This window comes from Dermacentor andersoni, chromosome 2 (genome assembly GCF_023375885.2).
Source record: "Dermacentor andersoni chromosome 2, qqDerAnde1_hic_scaffold, whole genome shotgun sequence".
Lineage (NCBI taxonomy): Eukaryota > Metazoa > Arthropoda > Arachnida > Ixodida > Ixodidae > Dermacentor > Dermacentor andersoni.
Window position 1 is genome coordinate 2,378,301 of NC_092815.1, and position 24,639 is coordinate 2,402,939.

Sequence of the window (24,639 nt, forward strand, 5' to 3'; positions counted from 1 at the left end):
TAAGGAAGCTCCGGTGAAAGCTGTGGAAAAAATTTTAAAAGATACACGAATACCACGCAGTTGGCGACAAAGTAAAATGAATTTATTTATGAAGGTAGGGGGGACAAAGATAGAATTCACTCGTATAGACCGTTGACCATTACAACGGTAATATACAGGGCAGCAATGCAGGCAACCAAATTAAAGCGTCAAGCATGGGCAGAGAATGATATTTTGGGAGGACTTCAGAATAGCTTCAGAATAGGTTGACGTTTAGGTGATAACTTATTTGTTCTTACTCAGTGTATTGAAATATCAAAAGTAGAAAGCAGACCATTATATGAAGCCTTTTTAGACATTACGGGAGACTATGACAGCGTGGACCGCAACATTTTTTGGGATATTCTGGAAGTGGAAGGCTTAGGTGACGATTGTCTACAGCTTTTGAGAGAGATTTACCTAGAAAATACCGTTTGCATTTAATGGGAAGGGATGAAGACCGAGAAGAAAGTTCATATCAACAAGGGACTCAGGCAGGGGTGCCCCTTATCCTCGCTGCTGTTTATGATGTACATGGGAGGATGGAGAGGGCACTAGAAGGAAGTAATATCGGGTCTACTCTCTCATGCAAACAGACGGGTACAATAACAGAGCAACAGCTCCCAGGTTTATTTTATGCGGACGACATTGTGTTGCTGGCTAACAAGCAAATTGATTTGCAACGTCTGGCTAATATCTGTGGGCACGAAGGCAACAATTTAGGTTTGAAATTTAGTGTTAGAAAATCAGGTGTTATGGTATTCAATGAAAACACTGAACAGACAGTGGAGATACAGGGCGAGGAAATACGTCGGGTAACAGTATGTAAATACCTTGGTATATGGAGAAACGAAGGCAATGGATATATGGAAACACAGGAAAAAACGACAACAGTGAAGGGGAAGAGAATTGCAGCCAAAATGGAGCACACAGCGCTATGGGGATACAATAGGTACGAGGTCCTCCGAGGTATGTGGAAATGTGCAATGGTTCCAGGACTTACTTTTGGAAATGCCGTTGTTTGCTTTAAAATAGGGGTACAATCACAACTCGATGGGAACCAAAGGTCAGTGGGTCACCTCGCATTGGGCGCTCACAGGAAGACTACAAATGAAGCTGTGCAGGGTGATATGGGCTGGACTAATTTTAAAGTGAGGGAAGCTCGCAGTAAAATTGAGTATGGAGAGCAGCTGATGAATATGGAAGAAAGTGAAGTAGCTGGGAGAGTGTTCAGGTATCTGTGCAGGAATAACATTGATTCACAGTGGAGGAAAAGAACTAGGAAGCTTACCAGCTTGTATGCGGCCTGTAGGGTGGGCAACACAGCAACAAAGAACGTCAAGCGAAATGTCAGAGAGGCTGAAATAATCTCATGGGTGGCGGCAATGGAAAAGAAACCTGCCATGAGTAACTACTTAAGAGTAAAATAACGAAATCAGGAAAAAAACAATTTATGATAACTCAAAGGGAAGCTCATTACTTTTCGTAGCGAGATCGGGATGCTTTAGATCACGCACCTATAAAGCCAGATATAAGAAGGAAGAAGAAGCATGTGCTTGCTGCGGTAAGGCTAGGGAGAATATAGAGCATGTTTAAGTAGAATGTGAAGACGTCTACCCAGCGGTCGATTTAGGCACCACTGGCCTCCTTGAAGACCTTGGGTTGAGCGAGAGCAGCGGAAAAGTAAACATGTCCGAAATAGGAATTAGTAAGAGGCGGTTGGAGGATTGGTGGAAGAAAAGTAGGGAAACGACAAAAAATAGAGACGTACAAATGCAAAGTTAACAACAGGGGGTCAGAAAATGTCGTTGTGGGAGTTCATAGTGTTTTTTTTTTTTTCTCTTTTTCGACCTAGGTATGCCGTTAGGCACTATAATAGCAAGAGCTTGGCGGCGTCACCCACCGCCCCGTTCCAAAGGGGACGCTCATAACATCCATCCATCCAGTAAAGCTGGATATGACTGGCGGTTTTGCATTTCGCCCCCATAGAAATGCAGCCACGGCGGCTGAGGTTTGATCCCACGACCTCGTGCATAGCAGCGCAACGCCATAGCCGCTAAGCCATCGCGGCGGGTCAAGACAAAAACGTCTACAGCCACAAGTGGCTCATGAAACCCATTGCGAACACGTCTCCCAGTGTCGATGGAAAAGTGTCGAAGGCTGAAATCAGCACATGGCTCGGTGGATAAAGACATTTTTGTGGCTAGTGATCGAGGCTGCCCTTCGCACGCGAAGGCTCATCTGCAATCCCACTTTCGTCGTAGAGGTATCGCACGATACCAGACGGAGAGTGCGCTGAACATAATACGCCCGAGGTACGGCTTCATTTCTTATTAAGTAACCCTGCATTCCGGGAACTATCAAGCAACCCTGCATTCCCATAATTACTATCTACGTCACCTCTGTATACTCTCGGATCACGATCTTTTGATGGATGTGTGTGCGAAATGTAAAAAAAAAGACGTGTCGCCATCTGTCGATCATCTAACTTAAGAGCTACCGCTACGCCGAACACGTGCCATAGATGTAGAAGATTCTTCTACTTCACATTTAGCAGACTGATGCACACTTGATTCCCCCGCTGTTGTGACGTAGTGGCTTTGGTGCTGCGCTGTTAAGCCAGAGGTCGCGGGAACCTATCCCAACCACGGCGGCCGCATTTCAATGGGGGCGGAGTGCAAGAAGAGCCGTGTATCGTGCATTGGGTGCACGTCAAAGAACCTAAGGTCGTCAAAATTAATCCGGAGCCCCCACTACGGCGTGCCTCCTAATCAAATCGTGGTTTTGCGCTTAAAAGCCCCGAATTAAAAAAAAAAGCACTGTTGGTACCGCAAGCATGGTACCGTCGACCAGTGCATTTTAACATACACGGGCCAAGCTCGTAGCATAAACACAGGAAAAACGTTAAAAAGGTACGCTTAAATAAGCAAGTGTGCAGAAATTCAAGTGCTGTCATATATAGAACCGAGTGTTGACAACATCAAGCCTTGCCGTTCTCCCCCATCGTATGCAACAACCCCCGTTACAAGGTATCTACGTACTAAGCATTGGCTTCACACACATTATGCGGGCAAATTCTTCGCATTACCAGACTCCGACAATGCGTGGTGACTGCGTACTTCCTCACCAAACACATCAGTTTCCGTTTCACTACAGTTTTGATTCATATTTGTTCGCTTAAACACCGCAAGTCGGCCATGAAGCGCGTGCCTGTTACAGAGACTCAAGCGCTTACGAAACTCATCGCAAGCGTTCAAAAAGGGGGTCACATGCGCTCCTGCTGCTCGTGTCGTGTTCTGTGGTTTGTGTTCAAAACAGTGGCAGTAAGGAAACCAAGGACGTACGGTGACGTCAATACAGGGTGTCCCACATAACTTGAACTAAGAATTTAAAAATGAAAGGCGCGTCGGAAGCGAATTGAACGGAACGCATACTATTCGCATTATCCTATAGTAATTCATACGTTTTTGTTTTGTTTTTCCCATAACTCACTAATTAATTATCTTTTATCACCCAACTTTTTAATTATTGGCTGAGGACCCCTATATGCTACGCAGATTTGTAGAGCACCTTCAGAAAACCGATGGAGTTGTTTCCTTTACGATACGTCTCACGTAGTCCTTTTTTCCGGGTTGCAAAGAAAGCCCGCGAAATACGAAAAAAGTCACATGACGGAGCGTTTGCGCAGTGGTATTGTGCTGCTCTGAAGCGTGCCTTCGGTGAACAAGGTCGGCAGTATCGTGACTGGCGACGAGGAAGCTGCAGGGCGTTCTTTATCTCATTGGTAGCGCTCGGCCAGCAGCATGAATTTTCGCCGTCATCCGACGGGAGCCGACGTCGTGCACCAAGCGCACGCTGCGCACTGCGCAAGCGCTCGGTCACGTGGCTTTTTTTCATATTTCGCGAGATTTCTTTGCAACCCGGAAAAAAGTACTACGTGAGACGTATCGTAATGGAAACACCTCCATCGGTTTTATGAAGGTGCTCTACAAATCTGCGTATCATACTTGGGTTACGCAGCTAATAATGAAACAGTTGGGTAATTAACCTTATTAATTACTGAGTTATGGGGAAAACCAAAAATTGCCTCAGTTACTATAGGCTATTGCGAATATTATGCGTTCGGTTCAATTCGCGTTCGTCGCGCCTCTCATATTTAAATTCTTGGCTCAAGTTATGTGAGACACCCTGTATATCGAGCAGAGAGAAGGCGGCTTGATGCAGCAGCAAGTTGTATACAACGCACAGTCTAAAATAAAATGAGGGGTTAACAATTCAGTATGAAGGAAGCGAATATATCATATAAACAAGGTAACCTCGGGGATGAAATCTCTCAAAAGAACCTCTATACGAGAAAAAAGAAGAAAAACTTACGTTTGAATTATTTATCCCTTGAAGTGGGCGTGCCGAACTACTTAGTATGACGTAAGTTGAGATTGCTTAGTGCATATTTAAAGAGAATGTCGGTGCCAGCTTACTTGAAACGAGCAGTCATTTATATACGCTAGGAAGTCTTTTAAGGTAATCGCTTGTTTTAAAGTTTCGCACGAAGACGGTGAACTGAGCGTTTCAGACATCTAGCTCAAATGAAAGATTAACGTGACAAACAAACAAGTAGGTTTGCCTAGCAAAGCAGAATTATTTAGAAGGGCTCGTATTCACGCATGATTCTATACGCTAGACCAAGTGCCTACCTGTTCGAGCCAACATGTCAGGAAGGTCGGCCGCTGAGTAACTTGCTGCTCTTTCAATACAATTGTTTAAGAAGTCAGCATCAACTGTACAAAGTTTCTTTTACAAAGCCTACAGTTACTGAAATGACAGCAAGAAAATTTCACGCAATTTCTTTCTGTTCAATATTTAGGTACCCCGATTTGAATATTTACGTTTTAGCCTTTACGTAAACGCTCACGGAAACAGCAGCTTTTTGAAATAAGTATGACAGACCACAGGTCGGTTAGGCGTTAATAGAGGAATTGTTTAGGAGCTTAACAGAAATGCCTTGAAGTACACAAAGAGAATAGTGCCGGTGCTATATCAAGTACATCGGATAGGTCGTGTGTCATCGCCGTTGTCGTCACTAACGCGATCATGTCACACGCAGACTTGTTCGCCTTACTAAACGAACACGTTGCCCCATTCGGTAACCCTATTGCGCAACTTCAAACAAACGTACGTATATCCAGCTACGTCCAAGATTCGTGGCATAACATTGGTTACTGCAGTGCTTGAGACACACATGACTTTAAACAAAAGCAGTTAGTACAACTAGAAAGTAATGCTAAACAGCCTGGCAAGAGAAGATATTCATGATTGGCACTCAGCCTTTAGAATCAATGAAAGCTTATCTAGGCCACTTACTTAGGGGGACTCTGGCTATAAGAATTGCGAAGTCATAACAGGTAGCGAACCATTGTTTTGGAAAACAAATGTACCCAATCTTTGCACCCTACCGGTATTACTATATGGGGCACAAACTAGAAGCTTAAATAAGGAGGAGGAGGAGGCGTAAAGAGAGAAGGCAGGGATGTTAACCACAAATGCGTCAGGTTGGCTTCACTACTCTGGGCACGGCAAAGAGGTAATGTAAGAATGAGGTCTTCATAGAAGCTTTCGACTTACTCATGACTGTCATGGTCATCATGACTGGATGTAGGCGCGTAGTCCTGTACGACCTTCACTTTGTGCCTCTTATTAAGTTTCACAACAAGACCTGGCACCCTCTCGTTAATCTTATAGAATTCCTGTATGTCGCCAGCTATATGCTTATTAATCAGGAATCCGACTCCTAGTTCTCGTCTCTCCGCTAAGCCCCGGTGGCACAGGACGTGCCCGCTTTCTTTTAGCACTGTATATGCTTCATTTGTCCTCCTAGCCTCACTGAGCCCTATTATATACCATTTAATGCCTTCTAATTCCTCCAGTAACACTGCTAGACTCGCCTCACCAGATAACGTTCCATTGTAACGCGTTGCCAAGTTCAGATTCCAATGGCGGCCTGTACAGATCCAGAAATTCTTTGCACCCACTGCTGCGTCACCGGTCTGACCACCACTGTGGTCAGTTGCTTCTCAGATGCTGGGGACGTAGGGCTGGGGTTTGATAGCTGTATTCATCTTATGGGAAGCTGTACCTACGTACGGCACCATGGTGGCCAATACTCCTCTGGTGAGGGAGTGCGTTACCGGTTCTGATCCACGGGATCAGGCCGCACTCCACGCCTGCTTATACAATTTTCTCAACACGCGGATTTCTTTTTTTTAATTCGGTGCAAAATCGCGCGGCACCGGCATTTTAACCACGGTCCTTTTGCACGCGATGCGGATGCTTTATCTCTACGCCATCGCTGCATCCTCGGCGGTGGAATCGGCGATGGGTAAAGTCAAAACAAAATACAGTATACTCATGGGCGACTTCAATGCCAGGGTAGGCAAGAAGTAGGCTGAAGACAAGTCAGTGGGGAAATACGGCATAAATTCTAGGAATAGCAGGTGAGAGTTATTAGTAGAATTGGCAGAACGGAATAATTTACAGATAAGGAATACCTTCTTCCGGAAGCGCGATAACCGAAAGTGGACGAGGAAGAGCCCTAATGGCCAGACCAGATATGAAATAGACTTCATAGTCTGCGCTAACCCTGGCATCATACAAAATGCGGACGTGCTCGGCAAGGTGCGCTGCAGTGACCATATAATAGTAAGATCTCGAATTAGAAACTGGTACACAAGAAGCCGATCACTGAGTTGGCGGTAAGAGGGAAAACAGAGGAATTCCGGATCAAGCTACAGAACAGGTATACGGCTTTAACTCAGCAAAGGGACCTTAGTGTTGAAGCAATGGACGACAGTGTTATGGGTATCATTAAGGAGCGTGCAACAGAAGTCAGTGGTAACTTCGTTAGACTGGATGCCGGTAAGCTATCGCAGCAGACGAAAGATCTGATTAAGAAACGCCAATGTATGAAAGCCTGTAACCGTACAGCTAGAATAGAACTGACAACTTTCCAAGGGAACGAACAAGCGTAACATAGCTGACATAAGGAAGTATGATATAGATAGAATTTAGCACGCTCTCAGGAACGGAGGAATCCTAAAAGCAGTGAAGAAACTAGGAATAGGCATGAGTCAGATGTATGCGTTAAGAGAAAAAACCGGCAATATCATTACTAATATGGATAAGATAGTTCAAGTAGCTGAGGAGTTATGTAGAGATTTATACAGTGCCAGTGGAACCCACGATGAGAATGGAAGAGGGAATAGCCCAGCGGAATACGACATCCCACAAGTAACGCCGGAAGAAGTAAACAAAGGCTTGGGAGCTATGCAAAGGGGGAAGGCAGCTGGAGAGGATCAGGTAACAGCAGATTTGTTGAAGGATGGCGGGCCAATTGTTCTAGAAAAACTGGCCAGCCTGTATACGCAATGTCTCATGACATCGAGCATACCGGAATCTTGGAAGAACGCCAACATGATCTTAATCCATAAGAAACAGGACGCCAAAGACTTCAAAAATTATAGACCGATCAGATTACTGTCGTCTGCCTACAAAGTATTTACTAAGGCAATCGCAAATAGAATCAGGAACAGCTGACAATTCTGTGAACCAAAGGACCAGCCAGGATTTCGTAAAGGCTTCTCAACCATAGACCATATTACCACTATCAATCAGGTGATAGAGAACTGTTCGGAATATATCCAACCCATATATACAGCTTTCATTTATTACGAGAAAGCGCTTGATTGAGACGAAACCTCGGCATTCATGTAGACATTGCGGAATCAGGGTTTAGACGAGCAGTATGTAAACATATTGAAAGATATGTATAGCGGCTCCACAGCCACTGTAGTCCTCCATAAAGAAAGCAACAAAATCCCAATATAAAAGGGCGTCAGACATGAAGATACGATCTCTCCAATGCTATTCACAGCGTCTTTACAGGAGGTATTCAGAGACCGGGATTGGGAATAATTGGGGATAAGAGTAAATGGAGTATACCTTAGTAACTTACGATTCGCTTATGATATTGCCTTGCTTAGTAACTCAGGGGAGCAATTGCAATGGATGCTCACTGACCTGAACAGGCAAAGCAGAAGGGTGGGTCTAAAAATTATTCTGCAGAAAACTAATGTTTAACAGTCTCAGAAGAGAACAGCAGCTTACGATAGGTAGCGAGGCACTGGAAGTGGTAAGGGAATACATCTACTTAGGGCAGATAGTGACCGCGGATCCGTATCATCAGACTGAAATAATCAGAACAATAAGAATTAGCTGGGGTGCGTTCGGCAGGCATTCTCAGATCATGAACAGCAGGTTGCCATTATCCCTCACGAGAAAAGTGTATAACAGCTGTGTCTTACCAGTACTCACCTACAGAGCAGAAACCTGGAGGCTTATGAAAAGTGTTCTACTTAAATTGAGGACGACGCAACGAGGTATGGAAAGAAGAATGATGGGTGTAACGTTAAGGGATAAGAAGAGAGCAGATGGGTGAAAGAAAAAACGTGAGTAAATGGCACCTTAGTTAAAATCAAGAAAAAGAAATGGGCATGGTCAGAGCATGTAATGAGAAAAGAAGATTACCGATGGTCATTAAGGGTCACGGACTGGATTCCAGAGAAGGGAACCTTAGCACGGGGCGGCAGAAAGTTAGGTGGGCGTATGTGATTAAGAAGTCTGCAGGGGCAACATGGCCACAATAAGCACAAGACAGGGGTAGTTGGAGATGTATGGGAGCGGCCTTTGCCCTGCAGTGGGCGTAACCAGGTTGATGATGATGATTAAAGATGAGGTAAAGCGAGGGACGGGGGTGGGGAAGAAAAACGCGGTGATTTTGCACAAGCACGCAGAGAGCCTGAGCAAGTCAAAGGCGTTCACGTAGGGTAGTCGCCGTGCAGAAAGATATAAGTGCCTTCACAACTTTGTGGGCTAACGAGCGATGGGGACGGTATGGGGACGTTGGGGACAACGGCTGATTGCCCAGTCGTCGCAGTGCCATAGATCATGACAGTGGCGCAATAGATGTTGCCTCTTTGTCGCCGCAGACGTCGCCCGCAGCACCGTCATTGCGCATCGCACTCTCGCTGCACTCTCGGTCCTTCGAATCAGAATAGTGCACGCCTTCGTGAAAGCCACTCCCAACCGCAGCTGGTATAGAAGTGATGCCTGTAGTCGGTGAAGCCCGGGTGGAGGTCAGAGTTGGAGCGAAGGGTTGAGTTCGTGATACCTGGTGCGTCTTATATTTGGGGTGTTCCACTCAGTTAACGAGAGTTTGTGTGCCAGGTGACGAAGCCGCATAGCAGCGCCTGTCTTGGAAAGAGGAATGGGAACGCTGTGTAACTGATATGTTAAGGATCACGCGAAAAAATATCACTGACAATTACGATGCTTCCTAATGCGAAATTTGAGCAGAGCTCTATACATGTTTTCATTTTGCGATATATTGGCTGGTGCGGAGAATCTGCCTCGTGTGGCACGTCGCAAACGGAGCGAAGTGTGGCGCGACTGCCTCGCTAATAGGGAGATCGCGAGAGGTGGCGCAGGGGTGCGATTCACAGCAGCCACCGCAGACAGACCTCCGCTCATGCAGCGCTTTGTTTACATGTGTCTGACATGCGCTACTCCGGCGTCATCTCGTGGCCATCGTCGCCGCAGAGCCCTTCTTGCGCAGCAATACGCTTTTGTTCTCACTCTTTCGTCATACCCTCCTCCGGTTTCTTCCTCGCGCTCTCTTCGCTATCGCTCTTTTATCCCCCGCTGCGCTCCGCATTCGCTCTGTCATCGTTCGCTGTGCTCGTTACGAGGGAAATGTACGAGGGACGGCGACGCTCGCCAGAGGAGCCGGAGCCTGAAGTCTGTTTGACATGCAAGCAATTTTGGCCCAGAAACGGCGTCCGTCGCGTGAACAGGTCTCATTTCTCCAAATCACTTTTGCAATTGTAAAACAGGCTTTAGCACTCCACCAACTTGCAAAGATAAGTTTAATTTCTTAGGTCCGAATCCAACCCGTATCAGATATTAAGCTGATAAGAACAGGTACTACACTTTGACCCGTGTCGGACAGGTCTAGGTTTGCACCGCCCTCTTTTTGTCAGCATTCCAAGCGCTTGCATAACTGCTTTCCTTTCCTTCCGCTCTGCCGTAGTGGCGGTCCCGTAAGCGTGCTGCCTGCCAAAACCGTGAGGCGGAAAGAAATCCGAACCGTGCATGTGGCCGCGATCCCGCAAACTTGTGGGATCGGATGTGTTTCTTTTGACGTCCAGTGTCTTTCTTGCGTTCTAAGCTTTTACTAATGAAGCTGAATGTACTCGTCGCTGCAAGTGGGCCATACTTCGACAAAGCAAGAGTCGGCGTCGAACGAATCGGCCATGTCCGTTGGTGCCTCAGAAGCGCCGCCTCTTTCCGTGTGTCGTTTTCGAGTTTCATTCTATGGAACCCAAATGTCCGCACACGCCGTTTTCTTCTATTTGCCACATTTTTGCTCCCGATGGTGACCCTATATGGTACCGGACAGAAGGGACGAAAATGGACGAAAGGGCACTTCATACCTGCCGTTGGCAGCGTATACGGGTGTTTTTTTTTTTCTTCCCTACAACTCCGAGCCAGCATGTTCGTAGTTTTGTTTGTTCTTGTTTCTTCAGTTAAAAGGTCTCGTATCCCGAATTCTACAAAGGCCGCCGCCCTTCTAAGAGAATGCCTAGAGGCGAAAAGGGACGCAAGCTTTTTTGAAGCACTTGGCACCATTCTTGACATTCTTTCAAAAGAAAAAAAAAAGTCTGTTATCATCTTCGGTGACAGTAACATTAATTTACTTGATGCCTGCTCCTCTTATCTAGCTCAGTATATCAGCTGTTTCCTAGGTTATGGTCTTGAATCCCTACTCTTCCTTCCCCCCAGTTGCACTTATAATGGCTTGGGAACACTTATTGACCATGCACTTTCGAACCTCCTTCATACTCCCTCCGTATTCATTCTTCAAAGCAATATTACAGATAATTTCCCAGTTGCACTTTGCTTTGAGAACAGTTTTCGCACTAATAGTGTAATGTTTGTTAAGAATAAGTTTGATCGTGACAAATTCATAGAAATGGTATCGAATTCTGATTGGTCTTGTGTCACTTCAGTGAATAATGTTGAATCAGCGTACACCGCTTTCATCTCTACAATATCCAATTGCGTATCTTCATCGACAACATGTGTACAGTGCCATAAACGTTATTCTTCCGGTAGAAACCCATGGTTAACAAAGGGATTACTTAATAGCCTGCGTAAGAATAGCCTGCGTAAATGCTTCGGCCTCCGCAGCCCCAACCCACGGGCCGCCCTGCTTCCAGCTTTGATCCCTCCGCTAGCGCTTGGGTGCACCGGATATCCTGCGCCACCTGCTTTAATATAACCTCAGGTGCTCACCTGAGGCCTCGGTTTGCCGGTTACATGTGCCCTCTTGGAGCAGTGCTTGTAAAAAATGCAATCTATCGTCGCGACTAACATAGTGACGAGCGACTTATACAATACCAGTCAGAACCTTGCCTTCGTCTGTACTACACGGTAGGCAAGTTTATCGCCAACTGGACTGCACAGAACCACTTAAAACAAGGGCGCCTGTTCCTGTGTTCTCATGCTCGTCCCTACCCGTTGCGGTAGCTTAGTGTTGCGCCACTAACCTCGAGGCCGCGGGTGCAACTCCTGCTGCGGCAGCCAGATTTCGATGGGGCGAAATGCAAAAAAGAAAAAAAAACACTCGTGCTTCGATATGGGTGCTTGTTAAAGATTGGGGTCATGGTCAAATTTAATTCAGTCATACACTGCGGCGTGCCTTGCAATGAGATCGTGGCTTTGGATAGTAAAATCATAGCATTTGAATGTTTAACTTGCTTGACCCTGTTTTAAGTATTACCGTGGCGGCAGGGCCCATGTCACAGCCGTTTATATGAACATCGAATTCGCGGACCGTCTTTTCCTTGTATCGTCATCAAATAATCATGCAGAAATGTCGTGGCCGATATGGTGTCATTTCTAATAAACGCGGATCGTCCTATAAAACAGGCTGGTTGATCGTTCGCGAATCGAATGTCACCGTATTGTAAAAAAAAGTAGAAAAAAAAATGCCTGAAGCGCATGTGATTGACGCCACCAGTTTCTCTCCGAGCACAGGATATCTTTTTCATGTTGCAAAATTATTTCTACGAAATTATTTCTACGAAACTTTCCCTCAAGTCTAAATATTTTAAGGCAGTTTGTCGTATGCGTATCATGGCCACGCACGCTTATATCGCCTTCCGTTTCTCTACCACGGTTGCGCTTTAAAACCACGACGCTGCAAGTTTGCTTCAGAGACTATCCTTTCCTTCCCACTTCTCCGCCCTTAAACTGGCTCTCTCAACTACTACACGCAGAGACAAAGCAACAGCGCGCGCATTAGATCCCATAGATGAGATGAATATTTACAATTATTATTAGGGTTATAATTATATTCGAGTGCTGATTGCCGTGCTATCGTTTGCTAACGAAGCTTTCCCTCAAGTCTAAATATTTTAAGGCAGTTTGTCGTGTGCGTATCATGGCCACGCACGCTTATATCATCTTCCGTTTCTCTACCACGGGATGCGCTTTAAAACCACGGCGCTGTAATTTTGCTTCAGAGACTTTCCTTCCCTCCCTTCTTCTCCGCCCTTAAACTGGCTCTCCTAACTACTACACACAGAACAAAGCAACAGCGCGCGCATTAGATCCCATAGATGAGATGAATATTTACAATTAGTATTAGGGTTATAATTATATTCGAGTGCTGATTGCTGCGCTATCGTTTGTTACCGAAGCTTTCCCTCAAGTCTAAATATTTTAAGGCAGTTTGTCGTGTGCGTATCATGGCTACACACGCTTATATCGCATTCCGTTTCTCTACCACGGGTGCGCTTTAAAACCACGGCGCTGCAGTTCTTGCTTTTCTTTTCTTTCTTCTTCTCCGCCCTTAAACTGGCTTTCTTAACTATACTACACGCAGAGACAAAGCAACAGCGCGCGCATGCGATCCCATAGATGAGATGAATATATATATATATATATATATATATATATATATATATATATATCAGTCATAGCTCTCGTAGTATAGCCCTCTGGGCCGTTTCCTTTTTTTTTTTTTTTTTCGAGAGTAGTCCTATTAGGGTTATTATAATTACACGAAGGTATTTCGCCCTCATCAGCAGCAGTCCTTGGTATAGTTATTCTGGCGGCTAGCTTCCCACGCTATGCGTGCCGCCATCGCACCTGGTTAAGCTTTTCCTAGACGCTAGAGTTATGCTTTGTCCGCGCAACCTTGAGCGATCGGAAAGCGCGTTTCCCCCTCTTGGCCGGCGGAGAAGGGAGGCTTCGTTCCGGCCGCGAAGCTCTCCACATCTCTGTAAGGTGCCTTGTGGATGTCTCGTGCTGAAGATGCCCTCTCGGTGAGCGCATATTCCCCCCCCCCCCCCCTCATCTTTTAAGAGGTTCAATACATACAAGCATTTGTCTCGCAAACCAGATTTTTTTTTCAAGGGAATTTTCCACGTCTCAGTAATTTCTCTCGTCGTATTCGAGTGCTGATTGCCGTGTTATAGTTTGTTAACGAAGCTTTCCCCTCAAGTCTAAATATTTTAAGGCAGTTTCTCGTGTGCGTATCATGGCCACGCACGCTTATATCACCTTCCGTTTCTCTACCACGGTTGCGCTTTAAAACCACGACGCTGCAAGTTTGCTTCAGAGACTATCCTTTCCTTCCCACTTCTCCGCCCTTAAACTGGCTCTCTCAACTACTACACGCAGAGACAAAGCAACAGCGCGCGCATTAGATCCCATAGATGAGATGAATATTTACAATTATTATTAGGGTTATAATTATATTCGAGTGCTGATTGCCGTGCTATCGTTTGCTAACGAAACTTTCCCTCAAGTCTAAATATTTTAAGGCAGTTTGTCGTATGCGTATCATGGCCACGCACGCTTATATCGCCTTCCGTTTCTCTACCACGGTTGCGCTTTAAAACCACGACGCTGCAAGTTTGCTTCAGAGACTATCCTTTCCTTCCCACTTCTCCGCCCTTAAACTGGCTCTCTCAACTACTACACGCAGAGACAAAGCAACAGCGCGCGCATTAGATCCCATAGATGAGATGAATATTTACAATTATTATTAGGGCTATAATTATATTCGAGTGCTGATTGCCGTGCTATCGTTTGCTAACGAAGCTTTCCCTCAAGTCTAAATATTTTAAGGCAGTTTGTCGTGTGCGTGTCATGGCCACGCACGCTTATATCATCTTCCGTTTCTCTACCACGGGATGCGCTTTAAAACCACGGCGCTGTAATTTTGCTTCAGAGACTTTCCTTCCCTCCCTTCTTCTCCGCCCTTAAACTGGCTCTCCTAACTACTACACACAGAACAAAGCAACAGCGCGCGCATTAGATCCCATAGATGAGATGAATATTTACAATTAGTATTAGGGTTATAATTATATTCGAGTGCTGATTGCTGCGCTATCGTTTGTTACCGAAGCTTTCCCTCAAGTCTAAATATTTTAAGGCAGTTTGTCGTGTGCGTATCATGGCTACATACGCTTATATCACATTCCGTTTCTCTACCACGGGTGCGCTTTAAAACCACGGCGCTGCAGTTTTTGCTTTTCTTTTCTTCCTTCTTCTCCGCCCTTAAACTGGCTTTCTTAACTATACTACACGCAGAGACAAAGCAACAGCGCGCGCATGCGATCCCATAGATGAGATGAATATATATATATATATATATATATATATATATATATATATAGAAAACTATCAGTCATAGCTCTCGTAGTATAGCCCTCTGGGCCGTTTCCTTTTTTTTTTTTTTTTCGAGAGTAGTCCTATTAGGGTTATTATAATTACACGAAGGTATTTCGCCCTCATCAGCAGCAGTCCTTGGTATAGTTATTCTGGCGGCTAGCTTCCCACGCTATGCGTGCCGCCATCGCACCTGGTTAAGCTTTTCCTAGACGCCAGAGTTATGCTTTGTCCGCGCAACCTTGAGCGATCGGAAAGCGCGTTTCCCCCTCTTGGCCGGCGGAGAAGGGAGGCTTCGTTCCGGCCGCGAAGCTCTCCACATCTCTGTAAGGTGCCTTGTGGATGTCTCGTGCTGAAGATGCCCTCTCGGTGAGCGCATATTCCCCCCCCCCCCCCCCTCATCTTTTAAGAGGTTCAATACATACAAGCATTTGTCTCGCAAGCCAGATTTTTTTTTCAAGGGAATTTTCCACGTCTCAGTAATTTCTCTCGTCGTATTCGAGTGCTGATTGCCGTGTTATAGTTTGTTAACGAAGCTTTCCCTCAAGTCTAAATATTTTAAGGCAGTTTTCCTAGCCTCTAAAGCCGCTCGAGTTCGCTCTTCTCCTCGAGCGGCCATTTTTTCCTAGAAAGTATGCCTTCCAACCACAAAAACCGACTATCGCGGACAACATGAGTCTCTTTCCACGTAAGTGTGAGGCTTGGAGCAGGAGCTGCGGCGCTTGAAAGTAGCCTGGGGCCTGACGAACCAACCGACTGAGCTATCTTTCCGGGCAACATCGAAGGGTCACGAGTTCAAATCACCTGTTATGTTCCTTTTCTTTTTCGCCCCTTTTTCTTTTTTTCTCTTTCTTTTAATGTCTTTTCCTTTATTTTATCACTGTACGGGAAGCCTCCTAAAAAAAAGAAAAAAAAAACGATATATATCTTCAAATATGTATGGCCTCACACTCACATGTGCAGGTCATAAATACCAGGTTCTGTAGCCGAGTGCCATCCATGCGGTATAACCGAGCTCAGATTGGTCCACCTGGACTGACCAAATAGGGCACCACTGTAGGTTAAATGAGGCGTACAACTCCTGCGGGACCCGCCGTGGTTGCTCAGTGGTTATGGTGTTAGACTGCTGAGCACGAGGTCGCGGGATCGGAACCCGACCACGGCGGCCGCATTTCGATGGGGGCGAAATGCGAAAACACCCGTGTACTTAGAATTAGGTGCACGTTAAAGAACCCCAGGTGGTCGAAATTTTCGGAGTCCTCCACTACGGCGTGCATAATCAGAAAGTGGTTTTGTCACGTACAACCCCATAAATTAATTTTTAATTTAACTCCTACGGGGACGGTAGAGTATCCGTCTCCAGTGCAAGAGGACCGTGATTCAAATCCCGGTGCCGCGCTATTCTCCACCGGAAAATACAAAAAAAAAACCGTGTGTTGAGAAAATTGCACAAACAGGCCTGGAGTGCGGCCTGATCCCGGTGACCAGAACCGGTAACGCACTCTCTCACCAGAGCAGGATTGGCCACCCTGGTGCAGTACTTGGCCACAACCTCCTATATGAATACAACAATCGAACCCCGGCCCTCAGTCCCCAGCAGCCGCGAAGCAACTGACCACGGCGGCGGTCAGATCTGTGACGCTGCAGAGGGTGCTAAGAATACCTGGCTCCGGACAGGCCGCCATTGGAATCTGAACCTGGCAACGTTTAACGTTAGAACGCTATCTAGTGAGGCGAGTCTAGCAGTGTTATTGGAGGAGTTAGAGGGTAGTAAATGGGATATAATAGGGCTCAGTGAGGTTAGGAGGACAAAAGAAGCATATACAGTGCTAAAAAGCGGGCATGTACTGTGTTACCGGGGCTTAGGGGAGAGACGAGAACTAGGAGTCGGATTCCTGATTAATAAGGAAATAGCTGGTAACATACAGGAATTCTATAGCATTAACGAGAGGGTGGCATGTCTTGTTGTGAAACTTAATAAGAGGTACAAAATGAAGGTTGTACAGGTCTACGCTCCTACATCTAGTCATGATGACCAGGAAGTCGAAAGCTTTTATGAAGACGTAGAATCGGCGATGAGTAAAGTCAAAACAAAATACACTATACTGATGGGCGACTTCAATGCCAGGGTAGGCAAGAAGCAGGCTAGAGACAAGTCAGTGGGGGAATATGGCATAGGCTCTAGGAATAGCAGAGGAGAATTATTAGTAGAGTTTGCAGAACAGAATAATATGCGGATAATGAATACCTTTTTCCGCAAGCGGGTTAGCCGAAAGTGGACGTGGAGGAGCCCGAATGGTGAGACTAGAAATGAAATCGACTTCATACTCTGCGCGAACCCTGGCATCATTCAAGATGTAGACGTGCTCGGCAAGGTACGCTGCAGTGACCACAGGATGGTAAGAACTCGAATTAGCCTAGACTTGAGGAGGGAACGAAAGAAACTAGTACACAAGAAGCCAATCAATGAGTTAGCGGTAAGAGGGAAACTAGAGGAATTCCGGATCAAACTACAGAACAGGTATTCGGCTTTAACTCAGGAAGAGGACCTTAGTGTTGAAGCAATGAACGACAACCTCATGGGCATCATTAAGGAGTGCGCAATAGAAGTTGGTGGTAACGCCGTTAGACAGGAAACCAGTAAGCTATCACAGGAGACGAAAGATCTGATCAAGAAACGCCAATGTATGAAAGCCTCTAATCCTACAGCTAGAATAGAACTGGCAGAACTTTCTAAGTTAATCAACAAGCGTAAGACAGCGGACATCAGGAACTATAATATAGATAGAATTGAACAGGCTCTCAGGAACGGAGGAAGCCTAAAAACAGTGAAGAAGAAACTTGGAATAGGCAAGAATCAGATGTGTGCGTTAAGAGACAAAGCCGGCAATATCGTTACTAATATGGATGAGATAGTTCAAGTGGCTGAGGAGTTCTATAGAGATTTATACAGTACCAGTGGCACCCACGACGATAGTGGAAGAGAGAATAGCCTAGAGGAATTCGAAATCCCACAGGTAACGCCAGAAGAAGTAAAGAAAGCCTTAGGAGCTATGCAAAGGGGGAAGGCAGCTGGGGAGGATCAGGTAACAGCAGATTTGTTGAAGGATGGTGGTCAGATTGTTCTAGAGAAACTGGCCACCCTGTATACGCAATGCCTCATAACCTCGAGCGTACCGGAATCTTGGAAGAACGCTAACATAATCCTAATCCATAAGAAAGGGGACGCCAAAGACTTGAAAAATTATAGACCGATCAGCTTACTGTCCGTTGCCTACAAAGTATTTACTAAGGTAATCGCAAATAGAATCAGGAACACCTTAGACTTCTGTCAACCAAAGGACCAGGCAGGATTCCGTAAAGGCTACTCAACAATAGACCATATTCACACTATCAATCAAGTGATAGAGAAATGTGCAGAATATAACCAACCCTTATATATAGCTTTCATTGATTACGAGAAAGCGTTTGATTCAGTCGAAACCTCAGCAGTCATGGAGGCATTACGGAATCAGGGTGTAGAGGAGCCATATGTAAAAATACTGGAAGATATCTATAGCGGCTCCACAGCCACCGTAGTCCTGCACAAAGAAAGCAACAAAATCCCTATAAAGAAAGGCGTCAGACAGGGAGATACGATATCTCCAATGCTATTCACAGCATGTTTACAGGAGGTATTCAGAGGCCTGGAGTGGGAAGAATTGGGGATAGAAGTTGATGGAGAATACCTTAGCAACTTGCGATTCGCTGATGATATTGCCTTGCTTAGTAACTCAGGAGACCAATTGCAATGCATGCTCACTGACCTGGAGAGGCAAAGCAGAAGGGTGGGTCTGAAAATTAATCTGCAGAAAACTAAAGTACTGTTTAACAGTCTCGGAAGAGAACAGCAGTTTACGATAGGTAGCGAAACACTGGAAGTGGTAAGGGAATACATCTACTTAGGGCAGGTAGTGACCACGGATCCGGATCATGAGACTGAAATAACCAGAAGAATAAGAATGGGTTGGGGTGCGTTTGGCAGGCATTCTCAAATCATGAACAGTAGGTTGCCACTATCCCTCAAAAGGAAAGTGTACAACAGCTGTGTGTTACCAGTACTCACATATGGGGCAGAAACCTGGAGGCTTACGAAAAGGGTTCTGCTGAAATTGAGGACGACGCAACGAGCTATGGAAAGAAGAATGATGGGTGTAACGCTAAGGGATAAGAAAAGAGCAGATTGGGTGCGGCAACAAACGCGGGTAAACGACATCTTAGTTGAAATCAAGAAAAAGAAATGGGCATGGGCCGGACATGTAATGAGGAGGGAAGATAACCGATGGTCACTAAGAGCTACGGACTGGATTCCAAGGGAAGGGAAGCCTAGCAGGGGGCGGCAGAAAGTTAGGTGGGCAGATGACATTAAGACGTTTGCAGGGACAACATGGCCACAATTAGTACATGACCGGGGTAGTTGGAGAAGTATGGGAGAGGCCTTTGCCCTGCAGTGGGCGTAACTAGGCTGATGATGATGATGATGATGATATTTTAAAGAACGAAATTTTACTCAAAGCTGTAGTGTATCACAGAAAAAGCTATGTTAATCCGGTGTTACTATAAATATATGCCTTCTCGCAAAAATGAGAAAAGGAAAGATTATGAAAGCATGCAAGCCTCTGAATACAAGAGAGAAAAGATGCAGCCTTTAGACCAAATCTGGGTTATCTTTCCCTTCGGAGGACTGACCCAAATTCCTACTTTTATGTTCTCCACACAGAAAAGTGCCTTGTCATAAAGATGTCATAATATCAGGTACTTTGTTTTGAAGTTTTCTCTTAAACGCTCTGTGAAAAGCTGTTGGTAAGAGAATTTGGTTCTTGCTATTTCAATATACCTAAAACATATGCAGTGAACAATAAAACATTCAACTAATTCATTCAGTCACACTAGAACATTGTTAACGCAGTAGCTGGTAGTAAGAAACACTTGGTTACATAAGCATCAAGCACTTATATACATTTTTTTTAATTCTTGATGGCATCTCATTGTGTAACTGGTATGTAATACTGTATTTATAAAATACTTTAAATAGTGCCATCCACAGCATCTGGAGATGAGGGCAGGGCACATTGTGTCTGATGCTGGGGAAAATTTGCATGACACATCACCAGCAGGCAACAATTTTACACCATCCGGGTAATGCTTTCTGTGAATATAAAAAAAGGATCTTTAAGGCCCTTCCCTGCAAGTTCGAATCTACTTTACCACACTGAATAAACAGTGGTAACATCACAAGAACCAGTTGAACATGCCCTTCCACATAAAAAGCTCCTGTGTACGTGCCCTGTAATATTTATGGGAGTATAGGTGTCGACGCCCTCTAGCCGGTTTATGTGTGGAACTCCATGACTCGGGACAGAAAAGCCCACTGCTGTAGTGTTTGGTTCTGTTAGTATTCAATCCGTATTAGAATTTATGAGGAATATTGAATACTGTAGCATCTTTAAAAAAACTAAAATGTATTGATTGTACCGATTTTTCCTTTTTGCTGCTTGAAAGAAATACCCATTAATTTTTTGTTTTAATTTTGAGGATAAACATGCCTATTCTTAAATTCAAAACTATCTGTACAGCTTGTATGAAGACCTGCAACACTTTAACGGAAGGCTTCTCGGCTTCACTCGACTATCACAAAGTGTCATGCACCCGACTCACGTTAAATGCCAGGCTCACCAACTCACGCATCAGTGACTAATGCACAAAAATAACCGAAGTGTTGCAAAATTCATTATTAAGTGTGAGATATTTGGCTGCATAAAGAATAAGCATTTGGTGTTTTTTCGCTCAAATGGTTGAAGTACTTATTACTTTTATTGAGTGGTTGTATTGCTTTTTCATTATGCAGAAGCTGGCAAGAGAGTGAAGAGGCTGCGAAAAATCATCAACAACATTGACAGCAAGCCAGAAAAACCAGTAATTGCTTGCACAGAGGTACGCTTATTGTGTGCTGCCATTTCTCCCTTCTTTTTTTTTTACTTTCTTTTTTGGCAATATAGTGCAGTTGAAGTGATTCCGTGAACAAAGCAAGATTGAATCAGTGTTTCCCAACTTCTAGCCTCTGGTATCACTTGAGATGGTGAAAGGGATCTGTGTGGATCACAAAGATTTGCAGTTAATCTTGCAATGTGCGACCATGACTAAAGTAGATATCTGGCCAGCGTAGTGGCAGGTAGCAAGCCGTCGCAGGAAAGTTGCTGGTGCTGTATGCTATTTAGTAATCATTAACAATGATCGTGTACGAGATCACACTCACTGACGACAGCTTGTGTATCTGTGGGCAACCAGCCGGCAACTACTAAGTCTACCTCTGAACAACTTATATTTTTTCGCACACGTGCACATGTGCTGCAGTGTCAGTAACTGCATGTAACTGTCAAGAAATGCCTCTGCAATGCAAACCATGCAACAATGCGGCCAGACACTTGTTTTTCTTCTGGTGTCATTTATGGCTAGTCCATTTGATGATAAATTGTTCCCCTTTATGCTCCATGTGACCAAAAGTGCGCTTATAAAGTGTCGCTTAATTTTCTGTGTACAGGTTGACATTGGCGGCGGGACGCTGATTGATACGTGCATCCTCGATCAGCTGAGCCAGGCCTGTGACAGTACCAATGGTAGTGGAAAATTCGTCAGGGCACTTTTGCACCACGTCTTTACTGATGGTGGGCTTCACAGCAAGCCGCTGTTTGCGGGCCTTCGTGGCGAGACGGTTCAGGAGGAGGCCCTCAACACCGTACGCGTGGAGACCGATAGGTCTGTATGCTATTTTAATAGTCATTTAGTCTTAAGTAATGAAATCAGAACATCCGTATCAGTTGAAGAAGGGCTATTTATACGAACTGTACTGTTAGCAACTGAGTGAAGTATAGTAAGTGTTCCTAATATTTGGATTAGAAAAACAAATAGTTCACTTCTTTTATTATTTACATTATGGCCACAATGTTATGCAAAAATTCTAGAGGCCTGATAAAACAAATGATTGGTTGATCTACGGATTGATCACAGCTGCTTAAAAGATACTGATGGGCTAGTTGGTGAGCAATGATATTGAAGCAGCACACTTACATCTGACACGTACACATAGGAAGGGCATACACAGGCGCTGGATTGTACATTCTGCTTTATTGCTCAAAGATGACCCATCTTTTGTAGTGCCTCTTGAGAAGCGAACATGCGCTGATGGCAGTGAGGTAGGACAAGAGCAAGAGTAAAACACAAGAAACACAAATATAGGTGACATTTTTTTTGGATTCCCACTCTGTGAATAATCAAAGTCATAATAGCGGCACGCTGTTTCAGAGAAAGATACCAAGGGGCAACTGATACACCTATCTTTACATTTGTCAATTTCTGTTACTTAGTTTTTTGTGTTCTCTGCGCAAAACTTCCGTATCTTTCAGGACGGGTTTACAGCCACAATCCTTGTAATGAAAGGCTAAATTACTTGTATTTTTAGCCTGCAGCGATAATTGTGCTCGGTTAGCCTTGTATACTCAAGCACCTGCCTGTCTGCCCAGTGTATACCTTGTTACAGGACAGAATGATCTTATAAACCACTCCGTCTGCACAAGTGACGTAGGGCTTTCGGTGGCTGATTGCACGTGGAATCGTTCCTTTTTTTTGTGTGATTGACCTTTTTGCTCAGGCTCGACAACCGCACAGGTGTGGAAAACACTACATCAACGCCGGCCCTTTGACCTATCTTTTGCAGATTTTGTTCTCTCGACAGTCCTTGTGACTGCAAGTGGATCCGCTCGGATTTTTTGTCCTTAGTAAGCATTGTGAAACATATTAAGAGCTTCGATGGATACCCAGAGCTCCTGAGGCGGGTTACCTTGTTTGTGAAGCTGGTTTCACGTTTGTAATGGCATGATTTTTGCAGTGCGTTAAGAACGCAAGAGCGGACAATCGCCCTCTTCACAAGCTTTGAATGTGCCGATTGGTAGGAAAGGACAGATTTCTTGCTCCTCGGTTCATAAGACCAACATACACACCAAGGCAGCGTTTTATAAATGCCTCAAGTCATTGTTACTAACACATAAGCCACCTATCAGCGGTTTTATTAGGTTTTTAGAACTTGGTGCGCATGTATCCTCTGATCATATCTGTTGGTCTTATGAGCCAAGGAGCAACAAAGCAGTCCTTCGGATCCCTACCACTCGGCCAATTCAAAGCTTGTGAAGACGGTGATTGCCCGCTCTTGCTTTCTTAACGCACTGCAAAAAACGTGCCATCACAAATGTGAAACAAGCTTAATAAACCAGGTAACCTGCCTCAGGAGCTCCAGGTATCGATTGAAGCTCCTGATATCATTTACAGAATGCTTACTAAAGAAGACAGAAAAGGCGAGCGGATGCACGTACAGTAACAGGGGCTGTCAAGAGAAGCTGGTCATGCCTTATGTACACGCAATTTCCCACAATCTGCGAAAGATAGGTCACAGGGCTGGCATTGATGTGGTGTTTTCCGCACCTGTGTGATTGTCGAGCCTGTGCAAGAAGGTGAATGGCGCAAAAAAGGGAACAACTGCCTGTGAAATCAACCACTGAAAGCCCTATGTCAGTTGTACAGAGAGAGTGGTTTATAAGATGCCTCTGTCCTGTAACAAGGTATGCATTGGGCAGACGGGCAGGTGCTTGAATGCGAGGCTAACTGAGCACAATTATCACTACATGGCTAAAGATTCGGATCATTTAGCGTTTCATTGCAAGGATTGTGGCTGCAAACTCATCCTGAAAGATACGGAAGTTGTACGCAGAGAACGCGAAAAACAAACAGGGGAAATTCTTGAGGCAATAGAAATTGACAAATGGAAACATAGGCGTACCAGTTGCCCCTCGCTATCATTCTCTGAACAAGCACGCTGCTGTCTCGGACTTTGATTATTCATAGAGTGGAAATCCAAAAATGTCATCTATATTTGTGTTTTTGTGTGTTTTATTCTGGCTCTCGTCACACCTCACTGCCATCAGAGCATGTACGCTTCACAAGAGACTACAAAAGATTGGTCCTTGGGCAATAAAGCAGTAGTTGCAGTCCGGCGCCTGTGTACGTCCTTTCTAAGTGTACGTGTTAGATGTAAGTGTGCTGCTTCAAGATCATAGCTGGCCAGATAGCACACATGTATTCCTGGGTCTAATTCTGCCACAGCTGTTCCTGATGGCACATTTTAAAATATGCTCGGTGATCTGCTATGTGCTAGCTATCTTAGCTTTCTTTTCTTTACTAAAAAAAGCCTGCACTATGTTTCAAGACTTCTTGGGTTAACTTAGCAGTTATTGTTATAAAGTTTCAAATGTATATGTTGCATGAAAGGCATGAATGCACAGAGAGGAAGAGCCCCATCACATTCGTGTGACAGTCACGTTGAGCATGGAGCTGATTTAGTTCATTTGCCGCATGTCTGACCAGCACTACTTTGATGTGTAAGCAGCAGGCGGCACCTACTTTAAAAATGCTGAATGTTTTCTCTTAAATCAATGACAGAAAGTACTGCCTACTAGCATTACTGACCGAAAGTAGTGCATTGCAGATGCAATGTTTTCATATGCAATATTCATCCCTTGCATTGCCATAGCGACCATCACATAATTTAAAGCGCAATGGTATTTCTAATAACATTTAATCAAGGATAAAACAAAAATATTACAGGGTTTTTCAGGTAGATAATTCGAGCATGAAGCTAGTTTAATCTGCATAGCAGCTTACTTAGTTGTATACTTCTTGTCTTGCAGCTGGTACAAAGCTCTTTCCACATTTACCATGACTCATTATATTGTTACTATA

At 44.8% G+C, this 24,639-nt stretch overlaps 1 protein-coding gene and 1 pseudogene across 5 annotated transcripts in view; both read right to left on the minus strand.

Moving 5' to 3' along the window:
- Positions 1–24,639, minus strand: part of LOC126543059 (parathyroid hormone/parathyroid hormone-related peptide receptor-like) — a 1,023,923-nt gene that overhangs the window by 378,267 nt on the left and 621,017 nt on the right. The gene's annotated exons all lie outside the window — the stretch shown is intronic.
- On the minus strand, positions 9,919–10,082 carry LOC126543083 (U2 spliceosomal RNA; annotated as a pseudogene).